This window comes from Leiobunum rupestre, chromosome 5, assembly GCF_980474605.1.
Source record: "Leiobunum rupestre chromosome 5, qqLeiRupe1.1.hap1, whole genome shotgun sequence".
Classification (NCBI taxonomy): Eukaryota; Metazoa; Arthropoda; class Arachnida; order Opiliones; family Sclerosomatidae; genus Leiobunum; species Leiobunum rupestre.
In genome coordinates this window covers 4,143,820-4,163,252 of record NC_143388.1, presented here as the reverse complement: position 1 = coordinate 4,163,252, position 19,433 = coordinate 4,143,820, and positions in this window count along the sequence as shown.

Genomic DNA, 19,433 nt, shown 5'->3' with positions numbered 1-19,433 from the left:
CAAGGGAATGCGAAGTTAAACTATAAAACTTTGTAGCCACAAATATATTCTATAGCCCACGTATGACTTACATGCCTTTTTATTGCCTCGCTCGTTAGTGCAAATCTACAAAGTTTTTAATTTGCTTTGAAATTGTTTTTTCTTTTAAGGTTCTTTGCACGTCATTATTTACTTAATTAACGAAACAAATGAAAAATCGGCCACCAAGTTCTACTTTTTGAGTTTTTCCAACAGCTTTCCAGTAGCGGCAGTCGGCTGTTTGGAGCCGGTTGAGTCATAATTAATATTTCTTAAGCTCCTCCTACAATTTCAGGGAAGTTTCCTCCAAAAGTAGGTTATTCAAAAAACGCCTTTTAAGGAGGTTTGAAATTCACAGCAAATTTTCAAACATTTTGGAAATATAATACGGTTCAAGCTATTTAATTGATGGTATTAGTATAAGCTATTACTAATTTTTGTCGTAAATTGGAAGGCTTTAACAAAGGAGAGTAAAATATTTAAAGTCAGATAAATTGCATCTTCAGAAACATATTATGCTTTAAGCCCTTTCAAACTGCAATTTTCTCATTGAAGATGTTTGTGTGCCACCTCCCAATGAACAATTTCATTTTCCAAAAACATGTTTTTTTTTTCAATAACCGTAGTAGATTTTGTAAAATAAGAAGTTGTCTTCACCAGCTTGTTAAAATGTTGCTCTTACGTCACAAGACCCAGCTTTATTGGTTCGCACGTGCACTAAAACAACCTATATTCCACTGGCCACTGTAGCACGTGCTCGTGGCCTTGTTAAGGTAAGTAAAAGACTATGACGTAAGAGCCACACCAAAACAAGAAGACCACGTTACTTAATAAAAATAAATATTTTAGACTTCTACGTTTATAGCCGATAACCTGAAATTTTAAATTCTGTTTTGTTTCTGAAGGATATTAGGCTTTTTACATTTTTTTTATCCAATTTGAGTTTCAATAATACATTTGTCTTTTAAAAGTAAAGAGCTATATGCATTGTTCTTAAAATAGTTTATTATAGAATTACACTTTGGGCTGCTTTTAAAATACGTGAAGTGAAAAGGACACGCATTTCAACTCTTAACAATGAGTAGCAATTGGCAAACCTTAAATATATCAATTATTTTTAAAACCTGAGCATTTTTTATTCTCTCTCACCTTTTCCAAAAAATGGGATAAAAGCTATTAATTATTTAATGATTAATTATTTAATGCTTAATTATTTAATGCTTAATTATTTAATGCTTAATTATTTAATGATCAATTATTTAATGATCAATTATCTTTATAATTAAAAGCTATTGGTTGGGTGGTAGGTTCGTTCGTCAACCGTCAACCGATTTTGAAGATTTATTTCTCGATTTTCGCGCGTTACGGCCGCGAGGGTCACGTGGCATTTTTTTAACGTACGCTGCGATTTGCTTTTTCGCATCGAGTCGGCTTTGATTTCCGATTTGGTTTTTAAATTATTTATTACAAATTTTCAAAAGTGACGCAAATGTCAGTTTCTAAAAATGCTCTCAGCTAGTTTAATCATAGCTTTGTCAGAGTTTCGAAAGAACGAGGATGCTACGAGACAGGAAACTTCAAACCTCGAATACTTGGACGGCATAATTCGGGAGCTGCCCTGTAATTTGCAAGAACTCAAGGCGGAACTTCGAATTATATATGAACAAAATAAATTTTCTCAAGACAAAGTCGACATTCTTTTATCGGAGATGGAGGACATAAAATTACAGAACTCTTCTTTAAAAGAAAATGTAAAGAGATTACAACCAAAATTCCCAAGTGCTTTTACGAATGGTGTCATGGCGGTTGTTACAGAATAGTAAAGCAAACAGCTATAAAGACTTTTAATATAATGGATCCTGCCTCGGATGCAATAAACAAACCTGATAGTTTAACCACGAAAGGTAGCAACAGTACAAAGAAAATAGAGGATTCGGAAAAAAGGTACTGCTAACTTGGAGGAAAAAAACTCGTCCAGTCTCCGTGGGCTGTTACCTGTACACACAGGTGATCATTTAGTGCTCTTATATTCAACGGCACTTCTACAAATGGGCTCATGTAGTGCATTATTTTGCGAAAGGGCCATAGCGAAAGCTCTCGGTAATAAATTCTTTGAAACTATTTTTGTTTGCAATTTATTAACGTGGCTGATATTAGTATCTATTTCTGTGGCTCTCGTTTTCGTCTGCTTTATTAAGTTTTCACCATAGTCCTTGAATAAATTAAAAGTTAAGAAGACGATATGTTTTGGATGGGCGCCGAAAGGGGGCATAACGAAAGTTTTCAGTAGCGAATGGGGATAAAACAAAAGTACGAAATTTCAATTCGCTACAGAAATGAGACTAGGTGGCGCAGCGACGCTCAAGCTTTAGCGTCTGCTAAGAGGATATATATAAACTATTAGACGTTACGTATAGTGTACCAATTTTCACTATAAATTTAAAGTGTTCGAAAAGAGATTATGTGGTGTACCAAATTTTACAACGTGGTGTTCTCAAAGTGATAATTTAGTGTACCAAACCATTGATACTAGTGTTCTAAATGTGTTATGCGTTCTTTAAGTGCACCATGATCACTTTAAGATCACTGATAGGTGAAACGAGATCACTTATAAGCGATATTTTCAAAAGAGTGAACACTCAGAGATCGTAAAAGCACACATGGGATCACTTCGTAGAACATATACAGATCACATGTATGTGCTTCTTATGTGTACAATAGTGATCTAAAGGTGAAAGATTTATTTGCAGTGTAAAGTTATAAGAAAGAAAGCTTACTTTGTGTCCCGGGTTAATTCCGAGCTGTCATCAACTGATTTCAAGACTGGGCTAATTACCGAACACTCGCTTAAAACCCTGGTTTTAACGAGATTGAAAACGAAATCGCCCAACTATGCATCTTATCATGTGGCGTTGGGTGACGAAGAATTTTATCGCCTACGAAACCCTGACTGCTCACCCGAAAACTCAGTTTATTTGACCTTCCGAGGATGGCTTAGACACAACAGAAAATATACGATGACGTGAAAGATACAGTATTAGCAGAAACGTTACTTAAAGTCCATTAAAAATATCCTAAAGAAGCCGATGGAATGAGTAATAACGTTATAGAAAACAAAACGGAATCTCTTAAACGCGTTAGCAAAGAAAAGAGTATATATTTCAACTATGCTGCCAACACAGATTTCGACAACGCAAAATAACGTATATATCCAGCAATTTAAAGCTACGATAGGACTATTCATGGATAAATATTCTAACGGCGTAAATACTCTTAAAAGTATTAATCTTACCTTCCAAAATGTAAGAGGGTTAAGGACAAAGATGGATGCTTTATACGCTAATCTCTCGCAATCTGATCACGAGATTGTCTGTCTAACTGAACCGTTTTTAACTGATTTTCATTATTATCAAGATTTTACCTGTTTCCGTGCTGATAGATATAAAAACACGGGATGTCAAGCTCTTGGTGGAGGAGCACTTATTTTATTAAACCGTTAATTTAAAGCCTTTAGAAGAAAGGACCACGAACTGCCGGCAGAAGTGGTTTGGGTCGAGATCTCTTTAAACAAAAACCAGAATTTATTAAAACGTAGTCATAATTTCGCCCACACAAGATCCTTTCAACCTATCCATGATTACTATTACTCCAAAGCTGGCCGTTTTCGATATCATCATTATCTGTTATTTTAATCTGCCTGGCGCGGACTGGACGAATTTTAATACTAATTCCGGGGTGAAGCCTAGAGTCGAGGCCTAGCTCGAACTTTCCAACACATTAAATTTAACCTAAATTAATACCTCGGAAAACAATTGTAACAATATTCTTGACTTAGTTCTAACAAACAGTGACTGCGTCACCGTCAACCTAGATATCGCGGAACTATAAAAAATCGACGTTTTTCACCCCCACTACGTATAACCTATACATACGGTCTATATAATGACATCTTGGATTCTGGGTCGAATAATAGCTATGGCAGCAACTTAAAAACGGCGACTATTTAAATTTATATAAAAACCTAAGAGATGAGGATTGGTCGCAATTAAAGGACATAAGGGATGTTGACTTCGCCGTCGCATTCGTAAGTAAACAAAGTAAACTCGGCAATCGTGCAAAATATCCCTAATAAGCCTCAAAGTAAAAATTCCAAATCAAGGTATCGCAATTCGTTCTCCGACGATTTAAAAAAACTCTATCAAGGAAGCTTTATTAATTACCATCATAAGTTTAACCGGAAAGGTATTACGAAATATTTTATTACCTTTAAAACACTTCGGAAAGAATGTCGTAAGCTTCTTAAACTTGATAAAAACAAATTTGAAAACTATATTATTGATGATATTAAAACTAACCCTGAAAATTGATGGACTTATGTAAATGAACGTATCATGAACCAGAGCAGAGATTTAATTTTAGAAGAAAAAGGGATATTTATCACACATCATGATGAAGTCGGCTGTAGTATTACCAAAACAGAAATATATGAAAGCTTAAAATTCAATATAAACGACTCTTTCCGTACTTTGGCTTTTATAGAAGATGATGTTCGATTGGCAATAAAAGAAGTCAAAGATAAGAAAGAGACCGGGGTGGACAGTATCATTAAAGGCCGCATTGAAATCTTCGCTCCAATCTTATGTCACATTTCTAATCTTTTGCTTAAGTGTGGAAAATTGCCTGAGAGTAGGAAAATATCTATAATTGTACCAATATTTAAAAAAGGCTTCAAGAGTGCCGTAAAGTATGTGCTCTTCTCTTTTAATCATAAATAAAGAAACCAAATAGGTGTTGCTTTATTTTGATGGTAGTTTACGAAACCAAGTGGATGCTCCTATCTCTTGGTGGTAATTAAGTAACCAAATAGGTGTTGCTTTATTTTGATGGTAGTTTACAAAACCAAGTGGATGCTCCTCTCTCTTAGTGGTAATTAAGTAACCAAATAGGTGTTGCTTTATTTTGATGGTAGTTTACGAAACCAAGTGGATGCTCCTCTCTCTTAGTGGTAATTAAGTAACCAAATACGTGTTGCTTTATTTTGATGGTAGTTTACGAAACCAAGTGGATGCTCCTCTCTCTTAGTGGTAATTAAGTAACCAAATAGGTGTTGCTTTATTTTGATGGTAGTTTACGAAACCAAGTGGATGCTCCTCTCTCTTGGTGGTAATTAAGTAACCAAAGAGGTGTTGCTTTATTTTGATGGTAGTTTACGAAACCAAATGGATGTTCCAGTCTCTTGGTGGTAAATAACGACAGTGATGGGCATTTTTAAAATTTTTGTGATAACTCCCACTCCACCTCAATCGCGTTTCAAAAATTTTAAACTAGAATTTTTTTTACTCTAACCAAATGTCCATGGCAAGGGGCCCCCGTCTTCGAAAGAAGTGTTTTTTCATAATTAATCTACGGCGTCACTTAAGCCGAAACCGGCATTTTTGTTTGTAAAAAGTAGATTAAAATATTTTTATTTTCAAACAGTGAACCTTTTCGCTCACCCGGCCCCTAAATTTAAATATTTTCGTAAACTTGAAGAGATAGCCCGCCCGGGCCCCTAATTTAAAATATGTTTGTTTGCAAATCATGAAAATCCATCTTTCATCTCCGCATTTCCACTTACCTGCTCTCGACCCCTTTTAGTTAAAGAATTCCCTTTCGCGTAGTTCAAAGTCCATCTCTGGCCTCGGCTCGGCTCTTCCACGTACCTATTCTTCAAATGGTTATTTTATAAACGAATGAGGTAGAAGATGGCGACCTCCTTGAACACGTCCGGGTACGATATTATGGGAGAAAAACGCGTTTAGTAAGTATTAATTTAAACCTTTCAAGATTTTAAATTATTGGTTTAGCTTTAATGGTTTTTTCGCTAATATACTAGAAATCTGGCTTGTACGTTATGAAAACTTAAATATTATTTGGCGCTTTTTTTGTGTTAAGTAGTTTCATTGTGGAAAATCCATTATACGAGAGGGATGGAGTGTTGCTTTTGAACATGGACAGTGGTCAAGTTACTCATGGTGAAAGCGTCTATATACAGCCACTTGGAAATCTTTCAAAAACCTCACCATTGTAAGAAACGTACCCCAAGGAACAACAGTCAGTGAACCATAGTAAAATTGAAATAACAAACCAACCTAGGTAATCAAAGACTTGGTCTAAAATGGAATTAGGAATACTACCACCAAATGAAGCATTTCTTTTAAAAGGTATGTTTGTGATGGATAATTTTTTCAAACCAATCTAAACACTGGAAGATGAGAACTGTCTCAAGCCTGCGATGGTACTGCTTTAATCACAAGGCTGAAGGGCTTAAGCCTATTGGCCCAAAAACATACTGTAACGGGGTTCCTACACGACTTGGAAAAGTCGGGGAATTTGGAAAGGTTTCCAAAATTTCAGGGAAAAGTCAAGCGATTCGAAAATTGTCCTAAAAGTATGGGAATTTTTAAATGATCCCAAAAAAATCAGGCGAATACATTTTATAAAGAAAATATTTTTCAAGATTTTTATCAGAAACCATTCATTTATTCTACAAATTGTTATGGAAAATTTTGCAATTTGGTCAGGGAAAACCTGGAAATATCCTGGAATTTAATTCCGAAAATTTGTACGAACCCTGTGCAAGATAGTGACCCCTATACTTAACCTCAAGCCTACGGGTCCGGCTGGTAGTTAATGCACCACTGGATAAACGTATCATTTCAAGTCCCAAATTAATACTTATGTCGAAGAGATTTTATACTCTGTAATTACTGATGTATTGTTCTGGTATTTCTAATTCCACACCCCCACTGGATTTATTTAATGAGAACTTACGAGACTATAGTAACAGAGTCTGTTTGAAAACTACAGTTCTGTTTCATTTCACCTGTGAATGTAATTCTTCGACCTGTTCTGGAGTTAACCATTAAAACTCGCTATAACGTGAACTACGAAGATTAAAAAAACCAGTCACTGGAAATCATTGTTTTATCCATAGCTGATGAGTGGTTTTCTATCAATAGAACAAGAGTTTTACAAAACAAGAAACTTTGAATTGTGCAATGTGGCCATATACAAAATAGTAATAAAAAAAATTAGCATAACATGAAAATTTTATATTAGTTGCTTTTCAGACATTAGTTGTTGACTTCAAAGACTGGAGTATCAGGTTCACAACTTCAGAATTATTGAGGAATTACCTAAACGTGATAAACGAGCTCCTTCAATCAATAGTCCGAGATCAAATTCTGTAAAATTCGAAATACAAAAACAGAGAAAATGTTTGCCCAGAGGCAATTCACTATGTCGAAGGGTTTGTTTTAAACTCACTTCAGTAAAAATTTAAAAATCCCTCCAGAATTAATAAAAAAAATAGTGTAAAATATGACTGAGAGCTCGTCGTACTCGGAAAATGCATATAAAAGGTGGATCAGAACCTTAAATCGTGGGTGTCTTAAAAATCCAAATCAAACGTCATTAAACTTTTTTATGGAAGTAAATGATATAGCCTCAAAGCATTACAGCTCACAAAATTGTAAAAGATTGTTTAATAGGAAAAAAATTGTAGCTGATATAATGAAGTCCGAAATAATTTGTGAATTGTGGAACTTGATGACCCAAGGTTTTGATTCACAATTAAAAGATGTTGGTTTCAGTCGTATCATTAAAACATTTCAACGTGAAAATCAAACTTCCACCAAAGTTAAATTTAGAACGTTCCATAGCCTGTTCTGAATAAAAATAAACATTTATAATTTTGCATAATTCTGGTTGACATTTTATTTTCTAATCCCTCGCCCACAACATTACAGTTCTGGTAATACTGAATCAAATAAATTTTCGATATAACGGCGACGGGAAATTATTCTCGTAAATTTATCGCGCGGCCTTAGGGAATATTCTTTTAACAAAATTTCGATATACTATCGTTTAATTAAAATCGGCCCTATTCCGTTAAAATTATAAACCAAAAAGCGAACGGTCGTTATAATACCCTCTGTAGATTTTTCTTTCATTAAAATTTGCTTTGTATTCGTCCCAATTATTTTAATTATAATTAAAATTTTATACCGGGCGGGATAGAACTGGGATAACATTTTTAACAAATAACTCTAAATTGCGGAGATATCTTTAAGGGTTATCTCTAGAAATTAATACCACTAGGGACAATTCTTCCGAGGAGAGGTATATTTTGGCTTGCCAACTTGTTGAGATTACAGCGCGACCCAAAAAGGTCTAAAAGTCTCTCAAGCTGAGTTGACGTCTTCCACGACAAAAGCTGTAAATTGCCAACATACGCGCAGCTGAGGTGGAAATGGGAAGAAAGTTGAGCTCTAAAGTTGAGCGGACTATAATACATGTTTGATATCATGAATGAAGATGGTGTTTACGCATGGAACAATTTTATAATTAAAGTAAATTCGTACGTGTTTCATGACATTTGACGAATAAAAAAATCCCAATTCAATTACAAACTTTCATTTAGAGAACACGTCACTTAATTTATGACATGCTTATCCGTAACACCCTGTGTTTATGTTAAAAATTAAATGTAATAGATAATTTACTAATAAAAATGAAATATGTTAAGCGTCAAGTTAATTTAAAAAAGGAGGAATATTACTAGAGCTGATTTATTTTATAAAAGTAGCAAAGCAATAAACATTTTTAGATACGGATAAAACCGAAATCTTTAGAGTTCTTAATAATTTTCCCTCCCAATAGTAAAAGTTTTTACCCATTATTTAATTATACCTTTACTCCATTTAATTAATATGTCATTTACTTTGGGTCTATATCCTGATCGCCTTAAAAAAGCTATAATTATTCCTATCCCCAAAAGTGGAGGTAAAAACACACCCACGAACTACAGGCCTATCTCAATCCTTTCCAAGTATTCGAAAAATGTTAAACTTTGTTTAACATCAAATTAAATTTGTAAACAAACAATTCGGTTTCCTAGATAATCCTAATGTTGAATTAGCTAATATCAAAGTTTACAAATCAATTATCGACCATTTAGAAAAAAATATTAATGCTATAGATATCTTTTTAGATTTAAGGAAATCTTTTGACTCGGCGAACCATTAGCGGCTTTTGGCAAGACTCAAAATCATGGGCATAAGGGGCAAAGTTCACGAATGGATCAACTCTTACCTAAATATTCGAACCAGTCAAACTAAGATTATAACAAAAACAGTTCTTCGAACTGAAAAAACAGTTTAGAGCTCGTTAGAGGTGCGGCCTTAAAGGGACAAATATTAATTTTTATTGTGGATTAATTTGTCAAATTAATTGAAATATAATTAAAAAATACTCCTGTGAACAACAGAATGACGTCATTCTGCTTATAAATCAAAGTCCACTGCTCCTCAAATTTTTAACACAATATCTTTGGTAAAATTTTGCCCACAAAGGAATCCATATTTATATTTATTTTCTTCACTTCTCTTTTAACATTAAAATTTTAAAATTTATTATTATTAGTTTATTAGTTATTTATTGCAGTAATCTGCAACAAAAAAATAATGTAATAATAATAATTTTTAAATTTTAATGTTAAATGAGTAGTGAAGACGTCATTCTGTTGTTCACATGAGTATTTTTAATACTATTTCAATTAAATTGACAAATTAATCAACAATAAAAAAATATATTTGTCCCTTTAAGGCCGCACCTCTAACGAGCTCTAAACTGTTTTTTTCCCGTTCGAAGTACTGTTTTTGTTATAATATATGCCCATTAATGAGAATTGGTGGTTTATAAAATTTGGTTGAGTCACTCTTGAAATTTTTTTAAAAATATTAAAAAGGAAATGTTTGTATAAATAAAAGTTTGTCGATAATTGAGCCAGTTTTTCAAAAAACAAGGAAACAAAAATAAATTTTAGTAATATGAATCGTGTACCCGTGTGTACGTGCCTGTTTGTTTAGAGTGTAAATTAATATTTTTAACAATATTTTTGGAAATACTACTGAAATTAAATACTATTAAAAATAATTATAAGTGAAAAATATAGCAATTACAAAATTCTTAGTAAATTTTTTGTTACTAGATGGCGGTATAAAAATTGGATTAAATGTTCAAACTAAAATTTTAAATACTAATAAAATTAAACAATATTATGAATAATCACTTTATAATAAGTGAAAAAAGCAACAATAACAAAATTCTTAGTTATTTTTTATGCGAGATGGCGTTGGGTGCCTAAAATGAATGAAAATAACAAGAGAATGAATTCGAGGAATTTAAGTAATATAATTTATTTGATATAAAAAGCAGATAAAATTTTCAAACTGAAAGTAAAATAAAAATGAAAAAAATATTATCGGAAGTGAAATTCGATCTAACACCCGTTTGCTCAAAACTGCGCGTCCCTAATCATGAGACTGGCCTCCTCGCTGGGAAACTTGTTTAAAAAGAGATTTAAGGAAAAAAATAAAACTTTCATTGTTAGCAAGAATAAAGGTTTAATTAAAAATATAAAATCTAGTTCCCGACTAGTTTCGAAACGACCAACGTTTCATTAGAAGTAAAATACGGATATATACAAAAGCATCATAAAAAAGGCTTAACGATGCATTGGCAACGAAATAGCCAGAAATAACAAAATTACAATTGCATACAGGTCAAATCGCTAATTATTTTATTGCACACCCTCAATTTGCAACTAGATTTTGTATTATTTATGATTTATCTTTAAATTTGATTAGAATGCGGATCCAGCTTTTTTCGTAATTGTCTATGTTATAAATACATTCTTTTTGGACGGTGTTTACTACTAAAATAGTAAAATGTTGTTATATAATCTACAGCTCCAAAATGCAAGGAATCCAAATCTGGTCTCAGAATTAAAATCGGTCGAGTGGTTGATTTTATAATCACTAGCAAAAATAACGGGTGACTTTAAATTTTTAACAGTGTTTCGATGTTTTGACGGTGTTAACTATTTAAAATGGAAAATGTGCATATCAAAGGCACTGCTACGAAATCCAAGGAATCCAAATCTGGTCTCCAAATTAAAATCGGGCGAGTGGTTGAAATAATGGGTGACTTTAAACTTTCGATTCGTGGATCCGTCCCAAACGTGTACACGTTAAGTTGACGTAACGCGGATTCCCCCGTTTTGGGCTGCCTTAAAAAGCATCCTATACAATTCAGCGGCTTTTTAAGGCGGGGGGGGGGGGAGAAAGTGAGCTCCCGCGGAGTATAATTAATTATATTCTCCCCGAACAAAGATTCGTCTATCAGGGGGTCTTACAGGGCTCTATACTATAGCCTTTACTCATAAATATTCTTGTGAATGACTTAACTGTAATCGACGATTACGACAGTCTTTCTCTTTATGCAGATGATACTATTTGTTTAAATGGTAGTCCGATCTTGGATAATTTAATAGTAGACACCAATATCATTCTCAGGAAAATTTATAATTCCCTGAAATTTAGTCGGTTAAATCTATATAAAGAGAAAACTTTATATATGGTCTTTGCGAGCATTAACAAAAGTTAATTACAGGGACCCTATTCTGAGAAAGTCGCTAACCTAGCGACAAAATTTTTAACCATTTTTTTACCGACTTATCTCCAACGACTTTTCCTTACCGATCAAAATATTCCTATTCTAAGCATCGTGTGTACGATGGTGGTTAAGAGGAAAGTCGGTAACTTAGGATTACCACCGGGGGTTTAGAGTTTTTCTCTAGCCTTGTTTTTACTCGTCACGTGACACACGCCAGCCAATCGCTGAATAAGAATTTATCGGGATTTTTCCTCACACGTGTTGTAAACAAAGAAGCAGACGGGTAACTTCGTGCTGTTATCCATTTTACAGTTTTTTACTGCGCGTTGTTCTTCAATGTTCACGACTTTGTTTACTAATATATTGTTAACAAATTAATTTTATATATTTTTTATATTTCGAAAATGGGGCTTAAACGTTCACCCAAGGTAACCGAGAGGCAATTGGTCATAATTATAGAGTTTATGGAATGCCACAAAGAATTAGTAACGGGTAAATTTAATGCAAATTTCACCAAGCCAATGGCTCAAAAACTGTGGGGAGCATTGACTTTAAAACTAAATAGTGATGGCGCAGGGCCAAATAAAGATTATGCCGGATGGAAACGAGTACGTATTAATGATTTTTATAATAAAAATTTAGATTTAAAAACATAAATAAATTGTTGGTGGCAATGTTTTAGAAATGGATTGAATGGAAATCCGATACAAAGTCAAAAGCCGGGCAAGCGAAAAAAAAAAACCAACTGGAGGTGGCCCACGTCCTAAAGATATTGATTTAACAGATATCGAAGGAAGGCTAATGGTCCTCGTTGGGCCTATTTGTGTTGATGGCGACCCCGAAATTGAAGAGGCTGGATTTCGATCGGATGACAACAATGCTCTTGTAAGTGTTTGAACTGTCTTTTATTTTTAAATATAAGTGGTTGTTTTTATAAAATATTTGTAACTGTTGTTAAAGGCCAATCAAGTTCATTGTTTAGGTGTCATACCATCTTCGGCAACTAGTCCTCCCTCTTCGTCAATTGTTCAACCCGCAGAATCTCCAGTCACATGCGCTCAAGCTCCATTAGATTTAACCTTCGTTATTGAAGATTCCTTGAACATGAATCAACCAAATAGTCAATCTACTTCATCACCCAATGGAAGCAATGCTAACAAGCCACAACCTAGCACCTCTAGAGCCGAACACTTAGTAGGGTCATATGATAATTTTTTTTCAGTAAATGATACCAACGCTGTTGAAGTAGGTTCTAGTTTGACCCCTCCTACGATTGGTAAGCTAATTTCAATATTTATCCACATTTACTGATTTGTTACATTTTGATTCATTAAAATTTAAAAGCATCAATTTTAGTGATCATACTAATAGATTTATTTACAGCTACACCAATTACAATCAGTGACAAAAACTTTAATAATAAGAGTTAATTCCTCACCAAGTGACGAAAACAGGCCTAAAAAGAAGGGTACATTTTAAAAATATTTGTTTAGAGTATAAAGATAAAATACATTTTTACCTTTTCTATTTAGCACGGAGTGAACACTATGTAAAGGCCAGTGAAACACTCAAAGAAATTGAGGATGAAAAAATAGAATTTCTTCGTCAAATTGCTAATGGGGTCACTAGAATAGCTGATGCTGTGTGCAATTTTTGTAATGTATATTCGAATCAACATCATAAGTAATTTTTGTCTTTCATATTTTTAAATTTAGAATAAAGGGATTAAATAACTTGCTATATTGTGGATTAATTTAATTTAAAGATACTTTTTTTAATGGAACATTATTTTGGGTTTTTTAATGGAATAGTAATTAGATTTTAATAAGAAATATACTTTTTTAAAAATAAGTTTTTTAAATGACATTTTTTTAATGGAATAATAAATTACTATCCCATTAAAAAACCTAATTATTATGCCATTCAAAAATGTATTACTTTATTCAATAGAATAGTAATAAGTTTTAGTATTATTGTTTAAAATAACAAATTTTACTTTCCATTATTTCAAATATTAATTTTTCTTAAGTTATAATTTCACAATAAAATTAATATAATTTTCTCTAAAATCAAATAAAATATTTAGAAATAAATTTTTATATTTAAATATTGTATAGATCTAACCAATTTTAGTTTCCCTTACGTCCAATGGCAAAATTTGGATTGTGTTAATGATATATTAGTAATATAAAAACTTTAGTGTTACATAAGCGTGTACCTTTAGCCATTGCATTAATTGCAAAGTTTATAATAATAATAATAATAATAATAATAATAAGGCTTTATTATGGATATCCAACTCAGTATGACTATACTGATTTCCAGTTGGGTCCAGTGTACATAAAATTTTAAGATACAAATAGCAATAGACATAACAATAAAAGATAAGTTAATCAAATGTTAAAATGAAGTCACGAATAAGATTTTTGAACTTTGAAAGAGAGGGGTTGCTGGAGATTAGTTTAGACGGAAGAGAGTTCCATAGAATTATTCCACGACATCTTGGGCTAACTTTGGCAAACGCGGGAGGTAATTTTTCCAAGTAGAATGATGACGCACTGTTCATAGTTCTATAATTATGTACCGACGAAACACGCGTAAATCGTCGAGCCACATACTCCGGGACTTGATTGTAGTAGATTTTGTACATAAAGACGAGTATGTGCAAGACGTAGCGTTGCTTAATGGTGAGCCACTTAATAGTTGAACGGGCGACAGTAGACGAGGATCGACTTTTGGCTCCAATGACGGTTTTTGCGGCTCTGTTATGCAAAATCTGAAGTGGTTTTAAACGATAGTTTGGAGCGACATTGTAGAATAAGTCCCCGTAGTCAAATAGAGGCTGCACAAGGGCTTTAAAAACTGTGTTTAAAAGTTTAATGTCAAGGGCGGGCTTAAGAGTACGAATGCACCACAGTCGTTGGTTCAGTTTCTTGGAGAGATGGACGGTATGTGGACCAAATGAAAGTCTTTCATCGATTAATACGCCAAGATACTTCATAGATTCGACTCGTGAGACGCGACTCAAGGGCAATTCCGATACATTTGTAAATTTGGTGAGCATTTTAGGGGTACCAAAAACCATGAACGTTGATTTGGACTTTTGGAGGGACAAGTGAATGTCTTCATAACCTTTTTCAATGTTAAGTACATCAGCGTCCATCGACGCAATTAAGGCCTGAGAAGATAGAGCTCTACACAAAGAGGCGGCATCATCGGCAAAGAGATGGGCCGTGCTGTGCTTTAGCGATTTCGCAATGTCGTTAATGTAGATGGAAAACAACAACGGACCCAAGACACTTCCTTGGGGTACACCAATCGACGACTGGACATATTCAGAAGAGACGCCATCTATTGTGACAAATTGAGTTCGTCCAGTTAAGTAGGAATCAAACCACGAAACAGACTCCGGGGAGAAACCAAGCTTCTCTAGCGTATGTAATAAAATCTTGTGGTCAACCGAGTCAAAGGCTTTCGCAATATCGAGGAAGACTACTCCAACATAGTAGCCTTGAGAAAGAGCATCTAGAATGTCCTCGAGCAGATTAAAAATACAAGTTTCAGTAGAATGTTGAGGACGGAATCCAGACTGCAAATGATATAGAACGCGCTGGTCCGAGAGATATTGTAGAATCTGCACTTGGGATAAGCGTTCGGAAACCTTCGTCACAGATTGTAATATGGCAATTTGTCTATACATCTGAGGATCATCCTTTAGACCTTTGCCCTTATAAATCGGACAGATACGAGCTATTTTCCAGTCAGACGGGAAATGGCCAGTACGAAAGCTCAGGTTTATCAGTTTGGTTAGTGGAAGGGCTAACAAGATAGCAGCGCCATTTAAAATTTTCAAGGGAATACCATCTGGACCTGTTGCCTTGTTCGTGGATAGGGTTTTTAACTGCGCAAAAACCTCTTGAATCTGGACTTCTTGGAAAACGAAAGGCTCGACTGTGGTTGGTACTATATTCGGAAGGACGCTAGGCCAAGGCTTCATGCTGGTGAAGGTAGTATTGAGGGTACAGGCTATGTCGTAAGGGCTGTCCACAATTGATTGACCAACCGTCAAATGAGTAATTGGTTTACGTTTGCATTTAATATAACGTTTGAAGGTTTTCCATAGCTGACGAGAATTTCCCGCACAGCGCCTAACTTCAGAACGAATATAGGAGGCCTTGGATAACTTGAGTTTGTTGTTAAGTAAGTTCCTGTAGTATTTGAATTGAATGTCATGAAATTCGGCGTTTGGGCCGGTGCGTCGAGATCTATGGTGATCACGATAGTAGGCCAATTTTCGAATGGTGGACGTGAACCAAGGTGGATTGTTTAAAGTGCACCGTCGCGAAATTAACGGGGCATGGTCATTGAGCGTTTTTAATATTGTTTCTCGAAGAAAAGTCCACAAGATGTCGACTGAAGAAACTTGCGGAGTAATAGAAAGTTCTTGGGCGAGGTTTTTCGTAAAGGCAGTAGCGTCAAAATCGCGAAATGAACGAGTGGTTAGAATTTTAGTTTCTCGTGGAGTTCTTGGAGCTTTACGAATACAGAGAATCAGGTCATGGTCGGACAAGCCAATATCTATTACAGTACTGTAAGAAATCTTGTCAGGGTGGCTAACGTAAATATGGTCAATTAGGGTTTTGGTCTTGAGAGTAGTTCGGGTGGATTTATCAATGAGCTGGTCGAGGCCCGAAGTGGCAGTCTTTAGTTTTCTAGTCTTGCTATTATTTGGTTTCAGAAGATCGATGTTGAAATCGCCGATTATGATAAACTCCCCAGCTACATCATTTTGGAAATAGTCAATAACCACCCGAAGCTCTTCGATATGAGAAATCGGCGCGTCGGGGGGTATATATACAGTACCGATAAAAATCGGACGAGCGTTTTTCAATGTTAGTTTACAGGTAAGAATTTCAATTGGGCTAAGCGGATTCGATAGTGGAGTCACTAGCCATCGTGGAGGCAGGTAACTCCGTTCATGTTTGATTTAATTCAAACTTCTAGTGTCATTAAAAAGTAAATTAAAATAAAATATTAATACTAAACAAACTTTCTTTATATTTTATTTTTATTTAGTTTTTTAATGGCTTTGAAAAAAGCCGTTTGTTTGAAGTAACTTAGCGCCTACCTTCCCGCTCAAATCGTCTGAAAATTAGGTTACGGGTTGCATGCCCCGGAGCTAGCCAATTTTCGTTAGCTCTTGGTATATAGTTTGGAACGTCAACTTCAACTTGTCTGCGTCGACGTTCTAGCCTTCGGTGTTGTCGCCTAGGCCTATTTTCTTCGTCACTATCACCATCACTCTCACTATCTGTGTCCGATATCTCATCATCTTCTGGCTGATGGTCGACATGTCGACGCATGTTATGCAAAGTGCAACATGCATAGATAATGCGAGCAGCAGCTGTTGGGTGATAATGTAGAGTGCGGTGCTGTAGTAGACAACGAAAGACTTGTTTCAGTACACCAATACAATGCTCAATAAGACAGCGGGTCTTTGTGTGAGCTTGGGTGGACTTTTCTTCTGAAGAATCTTCCTGAGCACCTACTATAGGTGTCAACAGCCAAGGTCTTAAGGGGTATCCACTATCCCCTGAATGTCAAAGACAACCAGGAATAATAGTACTGATATTTAAGTATATTAACATTACCAATTAACCAGGAATTCTTTCTTCCATTTAAATAGGACTGCACAAGGTATGTAGTAACTCGTGACATCTTAAAGATGTGTGAGTCATGAGCAGACCCCGGGAATGTTGAATTTCCATTTAGGATTTTAAGGTTGTGATCACCAATCTGTTGATTAATTTTCATTAATTAAAATCGACATTTTATTTTCAATAATTAAAATTCAGCATTTTATTTATTAACTTACTAGTTGAACATTGATTGAATGTAATCCTTTTCTATTAACATACAAATGTTCTCTATACTCTTCGTCTGTAGTTGATGGCGCGACAATAGCTATGTGTGAACCATCCACTGCTCCAATAATTCCCGGGAAACCCGCTACTTCAGAAAATCTAGCAATATGGATTCTTTAAGTTAAGCAATTAAATAAGGTAATGCAACTAACTCTTTAAACATACCCCATTTTAATTTCCAATTCCTCATCTTCAGTTTTTGTGAATTTTATGTATTGTGGCATAATTAAATCCACAATAGCCCGACTAACATTGGCAACGCATCGACTTACAGTCGGCTGACTAACAGCAAGAAATAAATCTTGAGCTACTGCAAGCTGATAAGAGCCAACTGCATAAAACCGCAAGGCAATTAGAATCTAAAGAAAATATTCTGTTTAAAATTGAAATATTTTAGCGGAGCAAAATATACAATAGTAGATTATGCCTTGATATCAACTGGTAAAGCCGAGGCGTTATTCCCTGTCAAGCGATCCGCCAACCTCTCACACAGATAATAAACTAAATAGTTTTTAACTCTAAATAGCCGTTTGAAACGGTACTCACAAAGTTCAAAGGCTTGAGCTCTGTCTCTAAAAATCCTTTGACGGCGAAAATCACGCCGAAATAGCTCGTTTTCGTCCGCTTCTGCCGCTAAAGCTAAAATTTCTAATCTAACGTTATTGGCAGCCATTTTGAAAATAAAGGAAACCGGTGGTTGGAGCCTCTAAAGACTGCTCTAACCCAGTCGTTACATTAGCGACTATTTTCAGTCGCTAATAACGACTATTTTGAGTACAAGTCGCCTTAGAATTTGAAAAAATTACTCTAACGACGATTTTCCCCATAACGACGATTTTCGGTGGTTAACTCGCACAATGACTGTCTCAGAAAAGGGCCCCAGGATAGCCTCAGCGCCTCTAAATGTTTCGTTAGAACCCACGATGCAATAGCTCCATGCGCAAAGTGCTAAGGTTGTTGTGGAGGATACGGATGCAGGTACGCGCTCTTTCGGGAGAATAGCCTGAAAATCAATAGATAGGGTACCTTAATTGGATATATTGGGTAATATACCATATAAGAAAAATCGCAAGTAAAAAATTAAATTATTACCTTTTGACACCATTTGTATCTCAGATTTTTTAGAACTGGATTCTAAGGGCCCGGTGCAGAGACGTTTTTAAGAATCGCAAATAGCGATTCTTTGTTAAATTAACAGAAAGTGGGCGAGGTTTCGGAAAATCGTGAGCTTCGCGCCAAATCGGTGTGTAGAGACATAGCGATCGCCAAATAAACAGGAATACGTTCTGTTTATTTTGCAAGAGGTCTACGGCAGTCGCTAGCCGCCCAAAAGCTCGCTAACACAATGGCGGATTGTGGTACGCAAACAGCAGTATTGAGAAGTAAATGCTTTTTACCTACTTTAATAAGATAAATAATACAACATGTTAGGTCAGAATCTTTTAAATGATTAATATTTGACTTTTTAGCTCATTATCGCTTTCCAAAAAATGGTTTTGTCAAATTATTGTCAGAGCCAAGGCCTAACCACAATCATGATTTACGCAGAAAAAAAAGCCAGCCACTCGTAGCAATTTTACAGGTAAGAATAAATTATAATAGGGAATCTTATACATTTCTACTTTGGGTGTATTCTAAGCCTCGGTTTATTTATAGATCCTTATTTGCTGGTAGTGTATGCAGTGGGTTTTAACTAAGGAGTTAGTTTTGACATGGTGAGTTTTAAATCCAATGTTAATCAGCAAAGCTACACTACACTAACTAACTAACGAAACTAGTGAGAAATCATAACGTAGTGATTTTAAAAAAACAAACGTTTATTATGAATGAGTACTTTACAAGATGAACGACATATTAGGAGTGACGGCAATAATAAACGCTGTAAGCGAATATATATACACTTAAGGTTAAAAAATAGTAAGATAAGATTAGTGATTAAAAATATATCTTATTTACAATAAACATTTTTTAACCTATTAAAAAAAAACTAAA